This window comes from Pristiophorus japonicus, unplaced genomic scaffold (assembly GCF_044704955.1).
Source record: "Pristiophorus japonicus isolate sPriJap1 unplaced genomic scaffold, sPriJap1.hap1 HAP1_SCAFFOLD_163, whole genome shotgun sequence".
Classification (NCBI taxonomy): Eukaryota; Metazoa; Chordata; class Chondrichthyes; family Pristiophoridae; genus Pristiophorus; species Pristiophorus japonicus.
Genome location: NW_027251310.1, coordinates 65,418 through 73,981, shown reverse-complemented (window position 1 = coordinate 73,981; position 8,564 = coordinate 65,418). Strand labels below are relative to the sequence as shown.

At 49.7% G+C, this 8,564-nt stretch overlaps 1 non-coding gene across 1 annotated transcript; it reads left to right on the top strand.

Annotated features, from left to right (window-relative positions):
- The first annotated feature begins 981 nt into the window (after positions 1–981).
- trnav-uac (transfer RNA valine (anticodon UAC)) lies at positions 982–1,054 on the top strand. The gene has a single exon. It is a non-coding gene; the product is annotated as a tRNA-Val (tRNA).
- Positions 1,055–8,564: the final 7,510 nt, after the last annotated feature.

Here is an 8,564-nt window from a genome sequence, read left to right as displayed (position 1 = left end):
CGCCGCTCCTTCGCCCCGATCTCGCCGCTCCTGCTGTATCTGCCCACGCTCCAATCACTGACCTGGACCTTGATGACGTCACTCTTCGCTGCCGCCGCCCTCCTGCACCAGGTCGCGCTGTTCCCTGGAGTAGTCTCCGGGACCTCCAAGCTGCTCCCAGGGCCGCTCGCCGTTCCTTTTATGGCCCCGACCTGCCGCTGGTGTTCTCCCGTTAGTGTATCCAGGCTGTGGGTGGCCACCCCGAGCGCAGCAGAGGGGTTTCTGCATTAGTTCTGGGTGGGGGCAGTATCTTTCCCCTTCTCTCTTCCTCTTGTCTATATCCCTGTGCTTTTATTTCTCTATTTATTCCCCCTGTCTCAGTTTCTAGTGTTTAAAAGGGAACAAAAGATGAAATGGGTTTCATTGTGGAACAATTTACTTTACTCAAAGTTAGATGCACTGCTGTTCGCCATGAGGTCAAGGTAGCTAGCCGTTGATATTCAGGTTCCTATATAAATATATATAAATATATCAACATCTATCATAACTGTTCCCTGGTGGTCGAGGGGTTAAGATCTGCCGCACTGACGTGGTAACGATACTCGATCAATTCATCGCATAAAAATAATTGAGGTCTGTGAGACGATTAATAATTGCTGTAAGCACCATGAATACCAATACTTTCTGTGATAGACCGATCCCACAGACTATCTGGCTTCTCCTGCCCTTTGCCGGGCACGTGTTCCGGGTTTAATTTTACAAACTGGGTGAGTTCACTGATCGCGGGGAGACGGTAGGAGCCTCTGTGGCCCCACTGTGAGGATGTGGGAGTGAACACGGTGGCTGGGTGATCCGTGACATTTCTGTAAAGGGCAGTGGAGGAGAAGGATTGAGAACTTGCAGTGTGGCACAGAAGTTGTTTCAGGTGAGCCTGCTCATTCCCGATCAGCGCAGAGGGAGCTCACTGGTCAGCTCCCTTCTGTTGTGACTGTTATACCAGTGGTTTCTGTAGTGTAGTGGTTATCATGTTTGCTTTACACGCAAAAGGTCCCTGGTTCGATCCCAGGCAGAAACATTTTGTTTAAACTTGCCAAATGGGAACAATCGGAGGCGAGTTGAGTCTCCTGGCAAATGCTGCCTCATTTGCTGAGATTTGCAGAATTTGCTGTTTTTATTTGCTATTTATTCTCCTGGCAAAAGGGCTCCCTTATACCTGAATTGCTCTTTATTTAACCAATAAATAGATAACTTTCAGTGAGAGAAAACGAATCCACCGGGGACCTTTTGCGTGTGAGGCCAACGTGATATCCGCCACACTGCAGCCCATCAAAGGGCGAGAAACCACTGAATATAAAGAATGAGCTCACAAATATCAGGGGCAGTGCAGTCTGGTCAACGTCAGACCCTCCTTTCTTATTCAGCAGTGGCATGAACGGGAGTCAGACGCCACAAAGTTTAATTCAAGACACAAATACAAGTAACACATCTAAATCTTTTCACTGTAAAATTCTTTTACTTTATTTGAAATCCTGCTGCATTGAATCTGAAAATGAGCACCGTAGGATTTTATCTTCACTACTGATTCTATTTTCTGTGCACGGTCGGAATAACCGGTGCTGTTAAATTTGACAAAAGTTGCCCCAGATTCCTGGTGTCATCAGCAATGAAGATTTTGAACCAGACTCCTAAAATACAGTGAGTAAAATGGGTCAATATGCATAAGAACACAAGAAGATAAGAAATAGGAGCAGTTGTCGACCATACGCCCCTCGAGCCTGCTCCGACATTTAATAAGATCATGGCCGATGCAATCATGGACTCAGGTCCACTTCCCTGCCCACTCCCCAAAGCACAGGACAAATGATTGAAGTATCGACTCTCCCTCAGTTCGCATTTCTTTCATTGTGCAAAAGAAGGTGAGGGGTTAATTAATGATGCTTTCCCGTGAAAACAATACAAAAGTTTAAGAAAAAAACATACGGTGACTGGCAGGTGAGCACTGCTTCTGACACCAGGTGGGAATGGGCGGGGATTTTAAAACCCCTTGTATTGTGAAACCTTCATATCGTCGAACATCTCAGACTTCATGTGTGGACATTGTCAGGCAATCGTAGCATGCCTGACTCCAAATCGAAAGGTTGTGTGTTCTAATCATGTTGGGGTTGCAATTAATTTCAACATTGTTCTTCCAGAAAATATTTTCTTTGCTGTTTGGCAATAACCAGACCCTTGCTCCAAGGTCTGTCTCACTGTTTCCCCGGTGTCAGGCAGAGCTGCGCCTGCTGACCTCATTTATTTCATGTGTCAGGACACAAAAGTTCAAAATCAATCTGCAGGTGGCCACATCTAGCTTTGAATACTCAGGGTGGTGGAGTGGTTTAAAGTGCTGTGTTCAGATCGCAGTCTCCTCTGGAGATGCATGTTCGACTTTGACATTTTTATTTTTAATCATTTAGTGAAATTCTTTGTTTGACACCACGACCAACTCCTTAAAAGTGGGATTCTGCAGTCCACCTGCTCGCTTCACATTTCTGTCTGACCTGGTGCTGAAAGTGGAGATGTTTCCACAGCGTCGCACTTAACACGTTCACCTCACAAGCGAAAGCTCCCTGGCTGAGAATATTTTCTGGAGCTTTTTCCTCATACATGCTCAGGGGCGCATTCTGTCCTGAACACTCGAGCTAAAGTGCTGAGTTCATTGCCCATGTTGTTAGCAGCCTGCCAGTGAATCTGTTTAAGATGTTCAAACAGATTCCTGACAAAGCTGTCCCGGCTCGCTTCCCGGAGACACCGTGGTCACCAGTGCCCCAGTTTCAGTGGGTCAGCCCCGGGAGGTTGGCCATCCGTTAGAGAATACCCAAGATCAGGGATCATTCTACGGACAGGGATCCCCAGCCGGCAGCCTTCGGCGGTGAGGGACTCACAGGAGAGGTCGTGGTGGACCAGCCACGAACTGAGAGTCCCCAGCCTACAGCCCCCGGCTGTGCAGAATCCTCAGTTAATGAAATGAACTCAGCAGCCACACCTAAAGGGGAAGTGTGTTGTTGCCCCAGAGGGGCCATTCCCCCGATAATGTGGGACTCAGGCACACCTCCAGTCAGAACACTCTGGGTCCTGCGGTACAGACCGCCTTACCGCCGGCCACACAGGCAAACCACAGGCTGAATAAGGGAAGGAGAAGAACAGGAATTAACTTGGCCAGTCGGAGACGGGTGGCAGATGTATATAATAGCACGATATGAGTTGAAGAATGTTGAAGAGTTCTAGTTTTAAATTAAGATTTTAGAAATTTCAGGTCACCACAACCTCACGAGGAATCCATGGGTAAAGAAGTAGTGAGAGGAATAAGATCGGTTATGAAGGAGTTGTGGCCGGCAGTGTAAGGGGTGGTTTTCATGGGGTCAGCTTGCCCTTCTGACCTTATATGAGCGGTTCCGAATCGCTCCCACATCCTTGGTTCTCGACACTGGAATTATGAAGAGACTGTAAAAGACTTGGACAGACAATCGGTTTCAAGGTAGGAAGAAGGTATGGCTTTATTGTGTTTATAAAGAAGTAAAAGGCACACCTTTAATAACACACACAGACCAATACACACTGAGGGGTACAACACATTGAATAAATTGTCAAATTACAGCCTGTGGGGAAAAGAATACAGCTTAAACTCTAAATGGAGTAAAGAGGAGAATGCAGATACATTTACACAAGTTATCCCAGCCTCCCCCCTCCCAATTACACCAACTAACTAAGTTATAGCTCTGAGGGTTCAGGGGCTATGCTCACCAAATCTTGAGACAGTTGCCGGTGATTCGTGGTTTCGGGGTTCACTGCACTTGGCCTTCTAGGCGAGCCGTACCCCGGACAGAGGAGAGGATTTCGGACTGCGTGGTCTTCGGTTTGGGTGCGTCCGTTGATGCGCTAAGTTGTGTTTTGGATGTATGGGGTAAGTACCCACTTTCTTTGGTTCGGAATAGTTTTAGTTAATCCCTTTTGGTAATTTCTCCCCCGTTGGGCCGTTCAGAAGTAGATTGTAGGGTGGTTGTCAATTTGGTTGCTGACAACCTTCCGTTTCGTGGGCCTCGTGCTCGGTCAGTTCTTGATGAGTTCTGGTAGTTTCCTTCACTGTTCCATTTCTTCACTGTAGAGGGAGCAGGCTGCTTGTGTCTGTGTCTGTGTTCCAGTCTATGTCCTTGTTCGAGTCAGTGCGAGTTCCAGTCTGTGTTCTGTTAGTTTTTCCTTGTAAAACTGGGGGATAGATATATCCCCCAAAAAAGGCTTTGTTATCTCCCATCAAATCTCTTGGGCTCTGTTTAAACTGTTCTGTCCATTGATTTTCAAATGTCTCCTTTGTCGGCAGTAATTCGAGAATGTGCTATCACTGGTTTTGCATTGCTTGAGGATTGTCCAGTTTCCTGACCATGATTTCCATTGTGCTTGATTGGGTAATTCGATTATCTCTTATGGGGTGAATAGTTCCCTTCAGACAGTCTGGGATTAATACATGAATTTGCTTCACAGAGTTTAGCCCCACCTTCTGTACTCAGTAACTCTTTTTCGCAGCCAAAATGTTGTAGAATCTTAAAATTGATCTGCTCCTTTCCATAGATGTTTAGGGGATCTCAGGCTTCTGAAATTTCGGTCCATTTTGAATTCTCTTTCCTATGAGTCCAAACACTGTGGGGGGGGGGGGGGTGGGGTGGGGGTCTCGCTGAATGCATTCCCTTTTATCCCCTGCAGGCGTCGTCTGCCCCTTTAAACTCATTTTAAAAGCCCAGAAAGGAATTCTTCTCCTCTGCAGGGGAAAGGTACCAGGCATCTTTGCGAGATATTGGTAAATTCTACATTCCCCCCCTGTGATACCATGTCATTTATGGTATCATCTTACAGGTGAGCAAAGTTCCTGGCTCTCAAGAAATAACCTTCCCTGTAAATTAACTAAACTAAGACCAAAATATGCATTACACTTATGCAACATCACCACAGATTCACACTTTTCCCTTTACAGGTACAAACTTTATATGTTTACACCCTCCCAGCTTGGAGGGGGTTCCATCCCTACAATTGCATTTCAGCACAGTTACATTTTATTTCAATTGCATTATATTCACCAGCATGTAGCCAACGTACAACCACATTACAGAAGGAAGAAAATAGATTAAAATTAAACAACATCAATTGGTCTCCTGAGGTTTGTCCAACATCTGGTAATGTCTGGATCCTGTCTTTGAGAACTACTCTCAGGCTGGCTGACACACAAGACAAACTCAAAACAATCACCTGAACATTACTGCAACATTACCCTCAATTCTAAACTAAACCTTAAAATGTAAAATGGTGCAGTCAGCTGCCTTAGACTAAAAATTACACCTATGTACAACCGCCACCTGTCTCCGGGTGGCCTGGTAAGTCCCTGTCAGGCCCATGCCTTGTGCGGCCTGACAGCTGCCTGGATGCTAGGGTTTCCCTGCAGCCGGTGAGCTGGAGACCCTTGTCTCTGGGACATCTCGATGATACTGCTCCTGTGAGACCCTCACCGCTGGAGGCGGCTGGCTGGGGGTCGCTACTCTGAGCGGCCTCTGTACTTCTGACCTTCGGCCTTTCCTGTCAGGCTGCCCTTCTCCTAGGGTAGAATCGCTGAGGCTCAGATGCCGGTGACCACGGTATTTTAGGCCGTGGTTTACGGAGGGTCCTTCTCAGGGCTTGGGTTACTGGGGGTGCGTCCGAATCCCAAATGATGGGTGGGATAGCCCCTCCAGTACTGCAATTCACAGTCGCGAAAGGCACGGTTTCTGAGCCTGCCACATTCCCTGTGGGCCCTCCACCGTTGGGGGCGGCCAACGGAGGATCCCTGTCCTGAGGACAGTTCACACATCCCGGCTGCCCTCTGTGCTTGGCTGACCCTGGGTTGTACAGCTTGCACTGGTTGATGTGGAACCACTTAGTACAGCGGGGCAGCTTTATGGCATCGACCATCGGGCTTGCCTTGTCGACAAGGCTGTATGGCCCCATATATAATGCTTCAAAAATCCCGACCCGAGCATGGTTCCTCACCATGACCTGGTCCCCTATCTCCCATTCGTGGTGTTTGCTGGGTTCTAGCAGCAATTGGTTACTATGATGCTGTCTGCACATGTTACAAGCAGCCTGCCAGTGAATCTGTTCGAGGTGTTCAAACAGGTTCCTGACAAACCAGTCCCAGTTCACCTCTCTGAATTGACCTTCTGTGAGCACCGGGGCAAGGACATGGGTGGGGGTCCGCATGATCCAGCCAGTCATGAGCTCGTATGGGGAATACCCGGTGCTCTTTAACTGGCTGGCTCGGATCCCCATTAGGACCAACGGTAAGACCTCCACCTACTTTTGGGGTGAGTCTCCTGTCTCCTTCCGCAACCTTTCTTTAATGGTGTAGTTTAAAAGCTCCACATTACCCGATGACTGTGGATTGTGGGCAATGTGCCATTTCCCCTCAATGCCGAGCACCTTAAGGGTTGCCTGCATTACCTGCCCGGTGAAATGGCACCCCTGGTCCGACTCCACATACTGTGGGAGTCCCCACCGGGAGAACACTTCCCTCACTAGAATCTTAGCTGTCCCTAGTGCGGTGGCTGTTCGGCAGGGCAAGGCTTCAACCCATTTTGAGAACACGTCCACCAGGGCTAGGCAGTATTTGTAGCCTCCCTGGGCGGTGGGTAGGGGCCCGATTTAGTCAATTTGGATTGACTGCCATGGTCCCTCTACCCTCCTGACGTGTCCTAGAGACTCCTTCCTTTTCTGGGGGTCAGGGTTGTTCGCAGCACACACCAGGCAGTTCGCACAGAACCCACGGACATCCTCCCTGAGTCCCGGCCACCATCATGCCTGTTCCACCCGTTGCCAGGTGGTCTCAGGCCCGGGGTGTCCCGCTCCTGGACCCTCATGGGCCAGTTTTAGGAATTCCCCCTCGTGCTGCTGTGGCACGACCCATTGTCCCTCTTTAAACAGCATGCCTTCCTTAACGGTAATGGCTGCTGTGCCGTACGGACCTTCTACTCTCTCTCCTCTAGCTAGCGCGTTCAGGACAGCTTTCGGGACCGGGTCCTGTTGCTGAACTGTTTTTAAGTCCAGGGCCAAAGCTATCCCTGTACTCCCTGCTGCCCTGTTCTTATTCTTGACCGCTGCTATGCGGCCAGTGTCATAGGGGTCACAGAACTTTACCGTGCGGGCACTTTCTTTGGCCAGTTTGTCAGCCTGTTGGTTTCCCTCTGCACGGGGTTCGGTTTTTGAATGGTCCTTCACCTTATGTATGTAGACCTTTCCTTCTTCCCTCACCGCTGTCATGATTTTCTCCAGCAGGGGCTTGATTGCCAGGGGTCTCCCGTCAGCGGACGTGTAACCGCGACGGGACCATATAGCCAGGTACTCTGTACACGAATTGCAGGTGAACATACTGTCCGAGCAAATCGTGTATGGGATAGGGAATTCCTCGGGGTGGGACACCACGTACATTACGGCGGACAGTTCAGCATGCTGGGCGCACATGATGCGGCGGAGCTTGATTACCCTGGCAATACCTGACCTTGGGTCATCGGCTTCGCACTCAGTGAGTCGTTTGCCAGCAGATACCATGCTGGACCCGTCCACGTAGATGTCCCGGCCTGCAGGGTGTAACCCAGCCCGAAGGCAAATGTTCACCTCCCATACCCCTTCTATGGAGCACCTGTGGGCTTTCCCTGGGTAGATTAGGTTGGCTGCGAGCCTTGGCTCATGGGGGCCTTCTACTCTGAGGTCCATCTGGGAGTGGAGCAGGGTCCAGCGAGCAATGCGGGCAGTGCTCACCGTCCCGTCCTTAATCATCCCATTTAGGAGCATCTGAATAGGTGTGTGATGGGTTAGGAGTGTTAGAGGAGACCCTCCCGTGAAGATCAAGGATATTTTCACTGCCCAATGTGTGGCTTGGAGGTGTCTCTCACAGTTGGAGTACCCCTTCTCCACATCTGTGAGGATCCTGGAGGAGTAAACCACCGGTCTCAGCTGGCCGTTCCGCTCTTGAAGCAGCACTGAGCTCAAACTGTCCCCGCTGGCTGCCACCTCCAGGAAAAACTCCTTTCCTACATCTATCGCTCCTGAGGCTGGTGCGGTCTGCAAGTCCTTCTTGAGCTGATTAAATGCTGCCTCGCAACCCTCATCCCAGTCCCACTCTACCCCCTTGTGTAGGAGCCTGAGCAGAGGGGCTGCGGTGGCTGCATAATCCTCAATGAAGTCTCTGCAGTACCCAGTGAGCCCGAGAAAGGATCTTACCCCTGTCACTGTGTTGGGGGCTGGTAACTCCTTACTGCCTCCCTTCTCGCCTTGTCTATGGCCCTTTCCCCAGCGCGCACAGTCAGCCCCAGGAATTTGACTTCCTTCTGGCCGATCTGTGCCTTATTCGGGTTTACTTTAAACTCTTCTTCTTTTAGCAGCTCCAGCAGCTCAGCCAGCAGTGGGCCATGCTCCTCCCCGTGATCGGTGAACAGGAGCAGGTCATCCACATACTAACCAACTGCTGGGGTCTGCTAAAACCCTTTAAACAGTTCGCCATGCATTGGTGAAAAATGCTGGGCTGTTGT